This window comes from Zalophus californianus, chromosome 2 (genome assembly GCF_009762305.2).
Source record: "Zalophus californianus isolate mZalCal1 chromosome 2, mZalCal1.pri.v2, whole genome shotgun sequence".
NCBI classification, from domain to species: Eukaryota; Metazoa; Chordata; class Mammalia; order Carnivora; family Otariidae; genus Zalophus; species Zalophus californianus.
Window position 1 is genome coordinate 167574402 of NC_045596.1, and position 17544 is coordinate 167591945.

Below are 17544 nucleotides of genomic sequence, written 5' to 3' on the forward strand. Positions count from 1 at the left end.
GCCACAGTAGGGTTGGTTAACACCTCCATTACTCCACATAATTACCATTTCTTTTTTGTAGAAAATCTTAAATGAGAACACTTAAGATATACTCTTAGTACTTTCAGTATATAATACAGTGTTGTTAACTATGATCAAAATGCTAAATATTAGATTCCCAGAATTTATTCATCTTTAAACTGGAAATTTATACCCTTTGACTAACATCTCCCCATTTCCACCACCTCCTTACTTCGAGCCCCTGGCACTCACCATTTTACTTTCTGTTTCTATTAGTTCAGCTTTTTAGATTCCACATATAAGTTCATACAGTATTTGTCTTTCTCCATCTGACTTTTTTCAGTTAGCATAACAACCTCAAGATATATTCATGTTGTCACAAGTGGCAGGATCTCCTTCTTTCTCATGGCTGAATTATATTCCATTGTATATACATACCACATCTTCTTTATCCATTCATCGGCTGATGGCCACTTAGGTTATCCTGGCTATTGTAAATAATGCTCCAATAAACACAGGAGCACAGGTATCTCCTCAAGATCCTGTTTTCATTTCCCTTGGATATACACCCAGAAAGGGGACTGCTGGATCATATGGTAGATCTATTTTTCATTTTTTTGAGGAAATTCCATACTATTTTCCACAGTGGCTGTACCAATTTACATTCCCACCAATGATGCAGAAAAAGTTCCCTATTCTCCATATCCTCATGAACACTTATCTCTTGACATTTGATGAGAGCTATATAACAAGGATGAGGTGATATCTCATTGTGGTTTTGACTTGCATTTCCCTAATGATTAATGATGTTGAACATTTCTTCATGTACCTGTTGGCCATTTGTTGTCTTTATAAAAACGTCTATTCAGGTCCTTTGCACATTTTTTTTTAAATTGGATTGCTTTTCTGAGATTGAATTATATGAATTCCTTACATATTTTGGATATTAACTCCTTATCAGATATATGATTTGCAAATATTTTCTCCCATCCCAAAGGCTGCCTTTTCACTTTTTTGGCTATTTCTTTTACTGTGCAGAGGCTTTTTAATTTTATATAGCCCCATTTAATTATTTTTGCTTTTGTTGCTTGTGTTTTTGATGTCATATAAAAAAAAAATCATTGCCAAGACCGATGTCAAGGAGCTTTCTTCCTGTGTGTTCTTCTAGGAGTTTTACAGTTTCAGGTCTTATGTTTAAGTCTTTAATCCATCTTGAGTTATTTTTGTGAGTGGTATAAGATAGGGGTAGAATATCCAGTTTTCCCAGTACCACTTACTGAAAAGATTATCCTTTCCTCATTGAGTAGTCTTGTTAAGTAGCCTTGTCAAATACTAATTGATCATATGTGCAGGGTTCTTCTTGATTCAATTCCATTGATCTGTGTGTCTATTTTTATGCCAGTACTAAACTGCTTTGATTACTATAGCTTTGTAATATAGTTTAAAATCAGGAACTGTAGGATTCCAGCTTTGGTCTTCTTCCTCAGGACTGCTTTGGCTATTCGGGGTCCTTATGGTTCCATTCAACTTTTAGGATTGTTTGTTCTATTTTTGTGAAAAATATCATTGGATTGCACTGAATCTACAGGTGGCTTTGGATAGTATAGACATTTTAACAATATTAATTCTTTCCATCCATGAACATAGGATATCTTGCCATTTATTTGTGTCTTTTTCAATTTTTTTCATCACAGTATTATGGTTTTCAGTGAACATATCTTTCATCCCCTTGCTTAAATTTATTCATAAGCACTTTTTTTTGAAGCTATTGTAAATGGAATGGTTTTATTTCTTTTTAAGTTAGTTCACTGTTAGTATATACACATGCAACTGATTTCTGTATGTTCACATTGTATCCTACAACTTTACCAAATTCATAGATTAGTTTTCACAGTTTTTTTGGAAGTCTGTAGAACTTTCTATTTAAAAGATGATATCATATCATTTCAAACAAAAACAATGTCACTTTTTCTATTCTGATTTGGATGACTTTTATGTCTTTTTCTTGCCCAGAAGCTCTGGGTAGGACTTCCAGTACTACGTTGAATAAGAGTAGTAAGAGTGGACATCCTTATCTTATTTCTGTTCCCAGGTGAAAAGTTGTCAACCTTTTACCACTGAGTATGGTGTAAGCTATGGTTTTATCTTTTACGGCCCTTATTATGTAGAGGAACATTCCTTCTATATCCAATTTGTTGAAAGATTTTTATCAAGAAAATATGTTACATTTTGTCAAATGCCTTTTCTGCATATGAGAGGATCAGGATTTTATCTTTCATTAATATGGTGTATCATATTTATATATTTGCTTATACCAAACCATCCTTGCATTCCAGGGATAAATACCACTTGATCATGGTGTATGATCTTTTTAATGTGTTGAATTCAGTTTGCTAGTATTTTGTTGACAATTTATGCATCTATATTCATCCAAGATATTGGACTGTAATTTTCCTTTTTTGCAGTGTCTTTATTTGGCATCAGGGTAATGCTAACCTTGTAAAATGAGTTCAAGGGTATTCTCTTCAATCTCTTAAAGAGTTTAAGAAGGACTGGCGTTAATTCTTCTTTAAATGTTTGGTGGAACTCTCTAGTTAAATGATCTGGTCCTGGGCTTTTCTATGTTGGAAGATTGTTGATTGCTGATTTGATCTCCTTTCGTGTTATTGGCCTATTCAGATTTTCTATTTCATCATGATTTAGTCCTGGTAGGCTGTATGTTTCTAGAAATTTATCCTGTTTTCCTCTAGGTTATCCAATCTGTTAGCATATAACTGCCCATTGTAGTTTCTTATGAACCTTTGTACTACTGTGGTATCAGTTGCAATGTCTCCTCTCTTATTTTTTATTTTATTTATTTGAGTCTTCTTTTTTCTTAGCCTAACTAAAGGTTTGTCAATTTTGTTTATATTTTCACGAAAGCAGCTCTTATTTCTTTGATCTTTTCTATTGTTTTTCTGGTCTCTATTTCATTTATCTGCCCCGATCTTTGTTATTTCCTTCCCTCTACTAACTCTGGGCTTAGTTTACTCATTTTCTATTTCCTTGAGGTATAAAGTTATGTTGTTTGAGAGCTTTCATTTTACTTTTTAATTTTTTTTTTTTTTTAGATTTTATTTGACAGAGAGAGAGAGCAAGAGAGAGCACACACAAGCAGGGGAAGTGGCAGGCAGAGGAAGAGGGAGAAGCAGGGAGCAGGGAGCCCAATGTGGGGCTCAATCCCAGGACCCTGGGATCATGACCTGAGCCAAAGGCAGACGCTTAACCGACTGCGCCACCCAGGTGCCCCTCATTTTTCTTAATGTAGGTGTTTATTGCTATAAACTTCCATCTTAGAACTGCTTTTGCTGCATCCCATAAGTTTTAGGTTGTTGTCTTTCCATTTTGTTTGTTTCAACATATTTTTAATATCCCACTGTTGTTCAGTAGTGTGTTGTTTAATTTCTACATATTTGTGAATTTTTGAGCTTTTCTCTTGTTGATGATTCCTAGTTTTACACCAGTGTGATCAGAAAAGATACTTGGTATGATTTCAATCTTCCTAAATGGTACTTAGGACTCTCAGATAACATCCCTTTAATGTCTTCCAAGAGGAATGTGCCACTCTCCCAGCCTCTTATCCCCCCTTTCAGTCATGTAGCTCACAAGTCAGTACTCTGGATGAGGTGGGAGTGAATGCATCCTGCACAGCTGGGAAAGCCAGGTGTTCACTCACCACTCTCATTTCCCTACATAGGAGTAACCACAGGCTGAAAAGATTTATCTGGGCCCTAAGCTGTGCCATCTTGGGAGAGGGGTAATGCAGGTAAAGTCAAACTCTTCCTCTTACCCTCTCCAATGTGTCTAAACTCACATATTTTTGCTCCAACACTGTGCTGGAACTTCTGGACTTCCACAAAGATTCTCTCATCTGTGGGTGATTGTCTAAGACTGTGTTTTCCAGGGACTTACAGACTGCAGCCCAGAAGGGCTAGAGCCAGAAACAGGCCACTGCAGGTCCACAGCCAGCACCAAGGTCTTTATGCCTACTACCTAACACACAGTGGACAAAGCTCCTCCCTGGTCCCTTGACATATGATGCTAGATCCCACAGCTCGACAAAGGCACTTTTGTCCATGAATGGATACCAAATTGTTATTGTTGAGGTGGGGGGGGTGGGGACACAAATGAGGAACCTCAACCCAAGAGTGTTGAAGTTCCTCCACAAGGAAACAATAAAGTGGGGAATAAGTATTCCTTGCCAACAATGAAAACAAAACACTGTTGATTTCAAAGCTAAGTATTAAGAGTGTATTTTCTTTTTTTATACAGCCTTTGTTTTCACTACAGCAAACACTTGCCTTTCTTCTTACATAATCGGCCTCTGTCATATCAATATTCAAACCCCCACTTAAAAAAAAAGGCTAACATGTTATTTCCTCTTTCGAGTTCTCTCTTTCTCTAGAAACCTTCCTTTAGGGACCACTTGCTCCAAATGAACTGATTATTCTCCTGGCCTGGTACACAGCTATTATCTTGGAATTTCTCTTTGACATTCTTCTCTGTCCTAGATTACAATTCTTTCTCTTTTTGGTTTACTTCCTCATTTGCTGGAATAGAACATTAAATGATTTCCTAAGAAAAGATAAATAAAAGATCAGTTTTCTGAGCCTCTGAATGTCTCAATTGTTTTTACTGTGCCCTCTCACTTGACTGATACTTTGGAAGAATTCTAGGTTGAGAATCCTTCAGAAACATAAAAGTATTGCTCCCCTATCTTCCAGAATTCAGTTTTCCATCTCATTCCTTTATTTGTAACCTATTTTCGCTTTTGTTTGCTTTGGGTTTTGTTTTGTGTTTGTTTGTTTTTATCTCTGGAAGCTATCAGGATTTTTCTTCAACAAGTACTCTGTAATTTCACAATTGTCTACTTTCTCTATCTTCTTTCTCCAAAGATTTAAATTAGTTGGATTTAAAACTCTTTAATTGATCCTCTCAGTCTTTTATCTTTCTCTCATTTTTCTGTCTCAAGTCTTTTTGCTCAGCTTCCTCTGAGAATTGTCCAATTTTATGTAACAATCCATCTATAGTTCAGTTACGTGTGCAAGAAGGGGAACAGGATACTAGCATTAGCATAGGGAGAAAGGCATCTCACAGAGGATACTGACCAAATATATATCAGAAGTCCTATCGTCTCACCTCCAACCTGGAGGAATAGGCAACTGCTTGCTGATGCTTTGATGACCAGACAGGAGAAGCGGGCAGACAGGACAATCAGCTAGCCTCTCCAGGATTAGACTAAAAGTAATTCCACATTCAGGGGCACCTGGGTGGCTCAGATGGTTAAGCGTCTGCCTTCGGCTCAGGTCATGATCCCGGGGTCCTGGGATCAAGCCCCGCATCGGGCTCCCTGCTAGGCAGGGAGCCTGCTTCTCCCTCTGCCTCTGCCTCTCTTGCCGACTCTCATGTATAAATAAATAAAACATTTAAAAAAAAAAAGTAATTCCACATTCAGTTTCATGCTTCACCCCATTCTCAGCAATAACCAGTTTTTCCAAATCTGAGCTGCAAACCAATATGTTTAGGATTCTGCCAGGCTGAGTCTTCCTGTTCACATCCCAACAGTTTACACTGAAGTTTTCCACTACTGTCTACTGTGTCCTCTTTCGGTTTTTCAAAACTGGTTAAAATCTTTATCTATTGTTCAAATCTCATATATTTCACAGTTCAAGTTTTATTCCCTATTTATTCCTTTCTATTTTGAGAGGTTGTGGCAAATAAAGAAAATAAACGAATATTACAATCCACCATGTTTTACAGATTTTTTTTTCTCAATAAACATTTTCACTCTGAACTTCTTAATTTGTAATAACTGTGATGGTTATCATCTGTACAGACAGAGTGTCAGATCTGTGGTCAAACATTATTCTGAGTGTTTCTGTGAGGGTACTTTTTTTGGTCAGTTTAACATTTAAATTAATAGACTGAGTAAAGTAGATTGCTTTCCTAACATGGATGGGCCTCATCCAATCAGTTGATGGCCAGAATAGAACAAAAAGCCTGACCTGCCCCTGAGTAAGAATTACTCCTGCATAGAGGGGAGGGGGGCGGGGGGATGGGTTAGCCTGGTAATGGGTATTAAAGAGGGCACATTCTGCGTGGAGCACTGGGTGTTATGCACAAACAATGAATCATGGAACACTACATCAAAAACTAATGATGTAATGTATGGTGATTAACATAACAATAAAAAAAAAAAAAAAAAAGAATTACTCCTGCCTGCCTGTCTTCAGTCTAAGGCTGGTTTTATCTTCCTCCTGACTTGAACTAAAACATTGGCTCTTCATAGTTATTGACTGATGTAAGGTCACAGGATTTCCTCTGATTATAAGTCACTGATTGGTATACTACATCTTTTAAAAAACTATACCCATGCCACTGAGACTGCTGGCCTCCAGACTCCAACTACCATCAGCTTTCCTGGATCTCCAGCTTGCAAAATACAAATCTTGGCCCTTATCAGACTCCATAATTGTATGAGTCAATTCCTTATAATAAGTGAATGAATATACACACACACAGACACACACACACAAACATACATATATATACTTCCTATTGGTTCTGTTTCTCTGGAGAACCGTAACTAATGCAGATACCAAGACTGGTTCTAGAAGAACAGTTTTTAGTGCTCGCTTCGGCAGCACATATACTAGAAGAACAGTTTTTAAGGATGAGTTTTCTGTATTGGTCCCTGGGCTTCTGGAATTGGCTCTCTTACCTGACTACATTTAAAGATGTTAATGACTCTATTTGCAGTAGTAGAGTACTGAGAGTCCATGGCGTGATCTGGCAGGAAGATAAGCAAAATATCACCACTGGTTATTCCTAATCAACTTACAAGAATCAAGGATCTGGGTAACTGTGCATATGATACTTTCAAACATTTCTGTCAAACCAACAAATATGAGATCAATGGTTACTCCTAAAGTCACTGGACAAAGTAGGGAATAAAAAGAATAAGCTCAGAAACTTGAACTCTCAGCTCAAATACAACAAAAATAACATGAAGGAGACCCTAATCTTTTGTAGCCACAGGGCTGAGACCTCTGAAAATAAAACCCAGAACTTCATCCTTCAATGGGTGAGATTACAACACAAGTTGGACCTCCCAGCTTTGCAGCTATCTACCATTAAAGTGAGAGCATTAGGGGAACAGAATGTGATCCTGAAAGTTGGAATGGGGATGTGTGGGAAGACCCTGATATCCGTATAAGAAGAAAAGTTCTAGGTCAAATGAACAAAAGTTTAACCTGAATCATTAAGCCCCTAAATACTGATGAGTCTCCCTTGCCAGTAGAAGCAGTCTCCCTACCCTCAACAGAAAAGGCCTTTCCACTCCTAAGAAAAGGGATTAGCACTGCATTGCCTGAGGAAATTGTAATGGCCTCCTATGAGGAAGTTGCCATGCAAGACAATGCTGATTCTCTTTAGGACTCATTCCCACGAGCCCTCTTCTCTTTTAGACCTATCACTAGATTCAAGTCTCAGCAGGCCCCTAAAAGTGTGACCTGTGAGGAGGTGTGCTATATACCAAAAGAACTACTTGAGTTTTCTAATTTATCATGACAGAACATGTGTCAGAATGATATTAAGGGTGTGGGATAATGGTGGAAGGAACATAAAGTTGGATCAGGCCAAATTTATCGAGGCACTTACTAAGTAGAGATTCTGCATTTAATGCTACCGGTCAGGGATTTAGAAAGAGCTTTAACAGTTTGTTGGTTAATCAGCTGAAACATGGACCAGAAGTTAGCCCATGCTGAGCAAGCTGGAAATGCTAGACGTGTCTTGGTTAAAGGCAGAAGAAACAATTCAAAAGTTATGGGAAAATTGTAATTTAAGAATAGGTTTGCCATTTCAGACCCATTCACTCACTCTGGAAGGGTCCAGCAGACACACCTTTCACCATAACTGTGAGAAATAAATATGTGAGGGGAGTCCCTGCAGGCCTAAATTGCTGTATCATCACTCTTATCTGTAGGCCACTTTACATTAGGAATGACAGTCACTGAATTGAAACTCCTAAATGCCATGGGAGTAATTGAATGCCAAGTGGCAGGAGCCAAGTGCAAAGGCACCCAACTGCAAAGGCAAGGTGGATATGGTCGCCATAATAAACAGCAAAGTCAAAGAAGCAATCAGAAAAGTCTGACTTGCACAGACCTAAGGCATTGGTTCACGGTGCTCCTAGAAATAAAAAGAGAGGAAGCCTACCAGTAAATTTTTACTACATCTGCATAAGCAGAAAAGTTCTAGGTTAAATGAACAGAACAGTGTCATGGGCCCTCAATCAATTCCCAAACTTGAGCCTTACTACAGACTCAGAACCCCTTACATGAAGGGGAGGACGGGTCCCCTTCAGGTAGAACCCTGATACACTGCCAAAAAAGGTATACTCTTAATCTTTCTCCCATCCTTCCCCAACAGGACCTAAGGTCATTTACCAGGGTAACTGGGCATTGTGCAAAAGGAAAATCATCAGACCTCTCAGGAACTACTGGACACTGGCTCTGAACGGACACTGAATCCAGGAGACCCAAAACATCACGGTGGCCTACCAGTCAAAGTACGGAGCTATGGAGGTCAGCTGGTCAATGGAGCTTCGGCTCAGGTTCTCCTCACTCACAGGGAGCCCAGGGGATCCCAAACACATCCTGTGCTTATTTCCCCAGTTCCAGAATGCATGACTAGAACACACATAATCAGCAACTAGCAGAATCCCGACACTGGCTCCCTGACCTGTGGAGTCAGGGCAATTACGGCAGGAAAGGCCGACTGGAAGCCACTAGAACGGCCACTACCTAGGAAAATGGTAAACCAAAAGGAATAAATACCACAATCCAGAAAGCACTGCAGAGTCAATAACACCAGTAAGGACTGGAGAGAGAATCCAGTTCAATTAAGCTATCTGGCCTGTGCAGAAGACAGACAGATCTTGGAGAACAACAGTGTGGATTATCAGAAGCTTAAGCAGCTGGGGAGTGTAACTGCTGCTGTAGCTACTGTGGTTCTACTGCTTGAGCAAATTCACGTAAATCCTGGCATCCAGTAAGCAGCTGCCGAACTGGCAGATACTGTTCTCTCCACCCTGACCAATAAGGACCACCCGAAGCAGTTTGCTTTCAGCTGGCAAGGCCAGCAATACACCTTCACGGTCCCCTCTCAGGGGTACAGCAACTCTCCAGCCCTACCTCATCATTTAGTTTGTGGGGACCTTGATCAACTTTTCCTTCCACAAGATATCACTTTGGCCCATTCCACTGATGACATTATTCTGACTGAACCTAGTGTGCAAGAAGTAGCAATACTGTATCCTAATTGGTAAGACAGTTGCATGTCAGAGGTGGAAAGCAAATCTGATGAACAATCAGGAGTGTTCCGCCTCAGTGAAATTTCTAGGGGCCGGTGGCGTGGGACATATCTAGATTTCCCTTCAAAAGTAAAGGATAAGTTGTTACATCAGGCCCCACAGGCAACCAAAAAAGAAGTAAGACAACCAGTGGGCCTTTTACTTTGGAGGCGATATAGTCCTTATGTTGGCATGTTACTCAAGTCCACTTACCAAGTGACCTGAAAAGCTGCTAGTAGAGTGTGGACCAGAGCAAGAGAAGACTCTGCAACAGGTCCAGGATGCCACGTGAACTGCTCTGCCAACTGGGCCCTTGTTCCAGCACATTCAGTGGTGCTGTCAGTGGCAGATAGGGATGCTGTCTGGACCTCTGGCAGTTCCTTAGAGGTGAACAGCACTACACTACTACTTAGGATTCTGGAGCAAAATCCTGCCATCCTCAGCAGATAACTACTCTCTTTTTTAAATACAGCTCTTGACCTGCTACTTAGGCCTTAGTGGACTGAACACTTAACCATAAGCCACCAAGTTACCATGGGACCTTAACTGTCCATCATGAATTGGGTGTTACCTGACCCACCAAGCTTTAAAGTCTAGCAGGCACAGTAATATTCCATCACCAAATGAAAGTGGCAGATACATGGTACAGCCTGAGCATGTCCTGAAGGTAATAGTAAGTCACATGAAGAAATGGCCTAAATGCCCATGGTCTTCCTTCCTGCTTAATTGCCCTCTCTCTTCCAGCCTTTAAACCAGAACTATACCATCAGCTCTTCAGCTTGCCTACTGAAGACACTGGATCTTAGGATTTGTTAGCCTCCATAATCATGTAAGCCAATTCCATATAAGAAATCTTACACACACACAGTCTATTAGTTCTGCTTCTCTGGAGAACCCTGACTAATACACTGACCAATATTTCTCACTTATGCCTTGACCAAAACCAAACAAATACCTAAAATAATTCAAATGCACCAATGTTTAGGAAAAGCTTTAAAGCCTTTACCACACTGAGCAGGATGCACAACCCAACAGCAAAAAGGCATATGGGCATCAGAAAGGAATGAGTATTATCCTACTTCTATTAATTTAAGTCCATTCTAGTGGCTCTCTTTATGAACTCAATGTTTGTATCCTCTCAAAATTCTTATGTTGAACAATGGTATTTGGAGATGAAGACTTCAGGAGGTAATTAGGGTTAGATGAGGTCATGAGGGTGGAACCCTGGTCTGATGGGATTAGTGCCTTTATTAAGAGACACCAGAAAAAATTTAAAGAAAAAAAAAAAAGAGACACCAGAGAGTTTGTGCTTTCTTTCTCTCCCTCCACATGTACACAGAAAAGGGGTCATATGAGCACATAGAAAGATGATAGCCATCTATGATTTCCCATCTCTCTCTCTCTCTCTCTCTTTTTCTCTTTTTTTGGTAAACATACCTAACTCTTCACCTCCCCTCACAGTCATGGGTTAAACAGAGGGTTAAGCACGTGCCAGAGCCTGTATTCCAGTATTCTAGACCCCACCAATTATATTGTTTTATACCTCTGGACATTACACCTGGCCCTTCAAGTTGTCCCTTATATTCCTTTCCCAGGATGTCTTGATTTATAGCTGGAGGAAAAAACAACCCTACCTACCTCAAGGGTTCTAGGGAAATATGAGGATTTTTTCCTGTTATATTGTAAATATCTGTGTGCAGTAGAAGGAATAAGGCCAATAAGAGAGAAGTGATATCAGCAAAATGACCTCATAAAACATCCCTCAACAACATCCCCCACCACACACATAATAATTTGAAATCCAACCATGACAAAAGTGCCTTTGCAGGAGATCTGGGAAACCCCTGGGTAGTCCAAGACTAAGGAGAGCCATTTTGAGAAGTTAGGCTTGTACCAGAAGGCTGACTTACCAACCGTGGCTTGGCTATAGACCCAGAAGCAGCTCCATAGCTCAAGGACTTGGCTACAGACCCATCTGGCTTTAGGTCTGTCACTAGCACCATACACCAAAGGACCCGAGAGGAGTCACACCCACGTGTGCATCAAGTAGTAGGTATACAGACCTCAGTCCCAGCTGTGGATCCTGAAGTGGTCCATGAACTGGCTTTAGCCCCTCTTGGCCACAGTCTGAGAGCCCCTAGAGATAAATCTGTCAAACTTGGATTATAGAATCTTAAAGAGCCCTATACTCAACTCCAGGCCCCTCCCAGCCACACTCCTTAAACAGGCCTTCTGGCACAGGGCCAGGCAGGAGAAAGTCCCATCTGTGCCCCTTGAGATCCTGAAAGGGCCCTATAAGCAGCTCTTGCTTCTTCACAGCCACAGTCTGCCAGTAGTCCGAAGGGTCCACATCCCAGTGGGAGACACTTGTCAACCACCCGGCATTTCTAAAAGGACCCTATACTTGGCTCTAATCCCTAACAACCACAGTCTGTGATTATACTTGCTGGCACAGGGACCCAAAATGAGACACTCCCAGGTGAACCCTCAGAAAGCCTCAAGGACGTTATACTCCAGCCCCATCACAGCCACACCATCAGATCCACCACCAGATCCGCCAACCAAGGGACCCACCTCCTGCATTCCCAAAGATTCTGAAAGGGATCTATACTCAACTGTGGACTCAGAAGCAGACCCTTGTCTCAGGGCCACCCTACTTACTGAACAAGGTACTGGAGGCGGTTCAATCCACTCAGGGACCAGTCAGCATCTGTGCCCATCAAAGCCACTGATAACAAGCCCCAACAACACAGACCCCACTGTGGAGTTGTAACCAGCTCCAACCCAGCTCAACTAATATTCCAGAGGTAATCCCATCAACAAAGAAAATAGACAGCAGGGCCTTACCTCATGAAACCAATCTGTAAAGACCCGAAGAGGTGTTTGTTCCTTCAAATACACAGCCACCAATGTAATACTACATGGAAGAATCAGGCGAATATGACCTCACCAAAAGAAACTAGAAAAGTGCTAATAGATGACCCCAAAGAAATGAAGATCTATAGGTTACCTGACAAAGAATGCAAAATAATCATCATAAAGAAAGTGAATGAAATGAAAGAGAATACAGACTACTAAACAAAATCAGGAAAACAATGAATGAACAGAATGAGCTTAATAAAGAAGTAGAAACCATAAAAAGGAACCAAACAGAAATCCTGGAGTTGAAGAATACACTGACAGAAATGAAAAATTTAATGGAGAGCTTCAAGAACTGATTTACTCATCCAGAAGAAAGAATCGGCAAACTCAAAGACAGATCGTTTGAAATTAGCCAGTTAGATGGGGTGTCTGGGTGCCTCAGTGGGTTAAGCGTCTGAGCTCAGGTCATGATTCCCAGAGTCTTGGGATCAAGCCCCACATCTGGCTCCCTGCTCAGCAGGGAGTCTCCTTTTCCCTGTCCCTTTGCCCCTCCCCATGCTTGTGCACATGCTCTCTCTCTCTCTCTCAAATAAATAAAATCTTAAAAAAAAAGAAAGAAATTAGCCAGTTAGAGAAACAACAACACCAAAAAAAAGAATGAAAAAGAGTAAAGAAAGCCTATGTGACTTAAGGGACACCATTAAATGAACAAACATTCATATCATAGGAGTCCCTGAAGAATAAAGTGGTAGAAAGTTTATTTAAAGAAATAATAGTTGAAATCTCCCCAAATCTTGGGAGAATATGGACATTCAGGTACAGGAAGCTCAAAGAACTCCATGAAAGATCAACCCAAAAATTACTTTGAGACACATTATAATCAAATGTTAAAAGACAAAAACGAGGAGAGAATTTCAAAAGAAAGAAAAGAAAGCAGCAAGACACATCACATACAAAGGAATCCCATATGGCTATTAATGGATGTCTCTAAAGAAACCTTCCAAGCCAGAACGAAGTGGAATGATATAGCCAATGTGCTGAACTACGACAAAAAATTGCCAAGCAAGAATACTATACTGGCAAAACTGTCCTTCAGAAATGAAAGAGAGTTAAAGACATTCCCAGACAAACGATAAAAGAGTTCATCACTACTAGCCCTGCCTTACAAGAAATGTTAAAGAAAATTCTTCAAGTTGAAATGAAAGGACACTAACAATATGAAAACATATAAAACCATAAAACCCATGGTAAAAGGAAATACATAGGGGGCGCCTGGGTGTCTCAGTCGTTAAGCGTCTGCCTTCAGCTCAGGTCATGGTCCCAGGGTCGTGGGATCGAGCCCCGCATCGGGTTCCCTGCTCCGCGGGAGGCCTGCTTCTCCTTCTCCCACTCCCCCTGCTTGTGTTCCCTCTCTCACTGTGTCTCTCTCTGTCAAATAAATAAAATCTTTAACAAAAAAAAAAAAAAAAAAAAGGAAATACATAGTCAAATTCAAAATACCTTAATACTGTAATGGTGATATGTAAATCACTTTATCTCTAGTATAAAACTTAAAAAATAAAAATAATTAATAACTTATTAATGGATGCACAATATAAAAAGGTGCAAAGCATGACATCAATAGTTTAAAATATGAGAGAAGTAAGTGTAGAGCTTATACATGCAATTGAAGGTAAGTTATTATTAGCTTAAAATAGACTGTTATATCTACAAAATGTTTTACATAAGCCTCATGATAACCACAAAAGAAGAAACATAGTAGACATGCAAAAGTACATGTTACAAAAAAAATAAATCACAAAGGAAGACAGTAAGAGAGGAGGAAAGGAACAAAAGAACTGAAAAACAGTCAACAATGAAATGGCAATCAACACCTATCAATAATTACTTTAAAAATAAATGAACTAAATTCCCAATTAAAAGACAAAAAGTGACTGAATAGATTTTTTAAAAAGGGGGGGCTCACTTTACTGGCAAGGGCACACAGGTTGAAAGTGAAGGGACAGAAAAGGTATTCCATGTAAATGGCTATACTTATATCACATATAATAGACTTTTAGTCAAAACTGGTTGCAAGAGACAAAGAAGGTCATGAAAAGGGAATAAAGGAATCAATTCATCATAAGGATATAATAATTTTGGATATTTATACACCCTACACTGGAGCACCTAAATATTTAAAGCAAATAATAACAAAACTGAAGGGAGAAACAGACAATACAATAATAGTAGTGGACTTCAATACCCTACTTTCAACATTGGATAGACCATACATACAGAAATTTAATAAGGAAAGCAGACCTACAGAACTTTATAGACCAAAATGGATCTAACAAACATAAACAGAACAGCCCATGTAACAGCAGCAGAATACATAACTCTTCACAAGCACACACAGAACATTCTACAGGATACAACTTATGTTGGGCAACAAAGCAAGACTTAACAAATTTAAGACTGAAACCATACCTAGTATCTTTTCCAACCACAATGCTTTGAAACTAGAAATTAGTGACAAGAGGAAAAATGGAAAATTCCTAAAAATGTAGAAAGTAAACAACAGGGGCGCCTGGCTGGTTCAGTCAGTTAAGCGTCTGCCTTTGGCTCAGGTCATGATCCCAGGGTCCTGGGATCGAGCCCCACATCGGGTTCCCTGATTGGCGGGGAGCCTGCATCTCCCTCTCCCTCTCCCTGCTGCTCCACCTGCTTGTTCTCTCTCTCTCTCTCTCTACCAAATGAATAAATAAAATCTTTACAAATAACTAAAGAAAGAAAGAAAAGTAAACAACACACTTCTGAACAACCATCCTGCCACTTGCAACAAGATGCATAGACCTTGAGGGCATTATTCTAAGTAAAATAAGTATAACAAAGAAATACCATACAATCTCACTTACATGTAGAATCTTAAAAAAAATGTCATACTCAGAAACAGAGTAGAATGGTGGTTTCCAGAGGTTGGGGAGTGGGAGAAATGAGGAGACGTTGGTCCAATGGTACAAACTTCCAGTTATAAAATGAGTAAGTTCTGGGTATCTAATATTCAACATAGTGATAATAGTTAACATAGCAGGTTTTTATTCTTTTTCTATCTCTTCACTTTCAACTTTTCATTTTTATTAATTTATGTCATATATAATAAATGTTATTTACATAACATATATAAATATATAATATAATAAATATATGTAATATTTTTGCCTGGTTTATTTCTTGCCTCTTCTTTCTTTTGATTTTAGTAATTTTTTTGCTATATTTGCATTTTTATATATTCAAATCTGTTATTCCTTTCCTTTACGGTTTCTAACTTTACTTAAATATTTTATAAGACCTTTCTCAGTATAATATCAAATCATTATTCTCTGGTATTTTCTAGTAGATTTTGTTTTTTATTTAATTCCCCTTTAATCTAGGGGAATGTGGAGTGTATACAGTATGAGGCTGGCATTCTTTTTTTCCCCCTTTTATCATTTATTCATTCAGAATCATTACTGTGTGCTGAGTTCTAATGTCATTTTCTTCAGAATGGTTTATTATTTGCCTTAACCTCATTTATAATCTCTCTCCTTTAATTTGAAATCTTATTTAAATTACCTATTAAATTTGTATATATTCTAGGGCTTCATTCTGTTTTTTTCTCTTCATGCCTACTGATATTCCTAACTACTCATGTGTTTGTACTGTCTTGTGCCAATTTTTATTAGTTTTATAATATATTTTTAATATCTGGTCATGCAAATCAATAAGAAAACAGACCAATTTTTAAGTGGACAAAGAACATCACCACAGCAAATCAAAAAAGAAGGAATAAATACAGAGAGACAAAAAAAAATTTGACATCACTAATAAGAAAGGATAAAATAAAAAGGAAACCACCAATGAAAGCTTTAAAATGATAGCTAATCTTGACTATGGTCTGAAGAATTTAAACACTTACCACTGAAAACTGGTTGGAAAACTATCAAATACTTTTCTAAAGAGAAATCTGGTGAAACTCTATCTAAAACCTTAAAAGTATGCACACCCAGGGCTCCTGGGTGGTTCAGTGGGTCGAGCGTCTGACTCTGGATTTCAGCACAGGTCATGAGCTCAGGGTTGTGGGATGGCACCCCTGTCAGGCTCCACACTCAGTGCGGAGTCTGCTTGAGATTCTCCCTCCCTCTCCTCTCCCTCTGCCCCTACCGTTCATGGTCTCTCTCTCAAATAAATAAATAAATCTTAAAAAAAAAAAAAAAGACATGCATATCCCATTATAGTAGTTTAACCTCAGAAAACAATCACAATATTCTGAAAGTTTTATTTATAAAGCCATTTGCCTCGGCACTGTTTACAGTAACTACAGCAATTGAGTTTTTATAGTGGCAAAGACAGGCAAAAAATAACAGGGTCTTTTTGTAAGAAGGAAAGGACAGAATTGGTACTGAAAACTCTGTAGACATTGAGGTAACTTGCAGGTCCACCTGTCTTTTTCACGTGCCATGTCATTAGTCCGTTATGTTCTCTCCCCCTCCTCCTCCTCCTCTACTCTCCTCTAAGTTGGTTTCTTCAACTTGCTCAACACTCCTGCTCCCCTATATCTCTTATGTATGACTGAAGCTTGCCATAATCCTTCTAGCCCTGCTCTTAATTCACAGCATTGCTAAAGAATTCTTACAGTTTCAGGGCGCCTGGGTGGCTCAGTTGGTTAAGCGACTGCCTTCGGCTCAGGTCATGATCCTGGAGTCCCGGGATCGAGTCCCGCATCGGGCTCCCTGCTCGGCGGGGAGTCTGCCTCTCCCTCTGACCCTCCCCCCTCATGTGCTCTCTCTCTCTCTCAAATAAATAAATAAAATCTTTAAAAAAAAAAAAAAAGAATTCTTACAGTTTCTGCACTACTCTTAATTATCTTTCTTAATATATATTCCCCCCAAAAAGGAATTTGGCCTAGCTCATCTTCTCATATAGAAACTACTAGTAGTAAGTCAGGAGCTGGCTAATTCTTGACTCATATCTGATCCAAACCGCAGTGATGAGGGTAGCAGGAAGCGTGGGTAAATGTGCACTATGACATTTCTAGTACAGAGACACATAAGCATATACACCCACACAATCCTGGCAATCACCTAAGTGCCCCCATAACAGTAGACTGGCTAATAAATTAGAGCACACTGATCAGGGAAAGAAATATGCACAGTATATTGCAACATAGACCAGGGATTATAACAGAAGACTGCCAGTGAAATCTGGATAGTAGAATAACAATCATTCTTAATTTTGTCCTTGGTGGCTTTGTATTTTCCAAAATCTCTATA

At 39.3% G+C, this 17544-nt stretch overlaps 1 protein-coding gene across 1 annotated transcript in view; it reads right to left on the bottom strand.

Annotated features, from left to right (window-relative positions):
• ADAM9 (ADAM metallopeptidase domain 9) overlaps positions 1-17544 on the bottom strand; it is a 148153-nt gene that overhangs the window by 26092 nt on the left and 104517 nt on the right. The gene's annotated exons all lie outside the window — the stretch shown is intronic.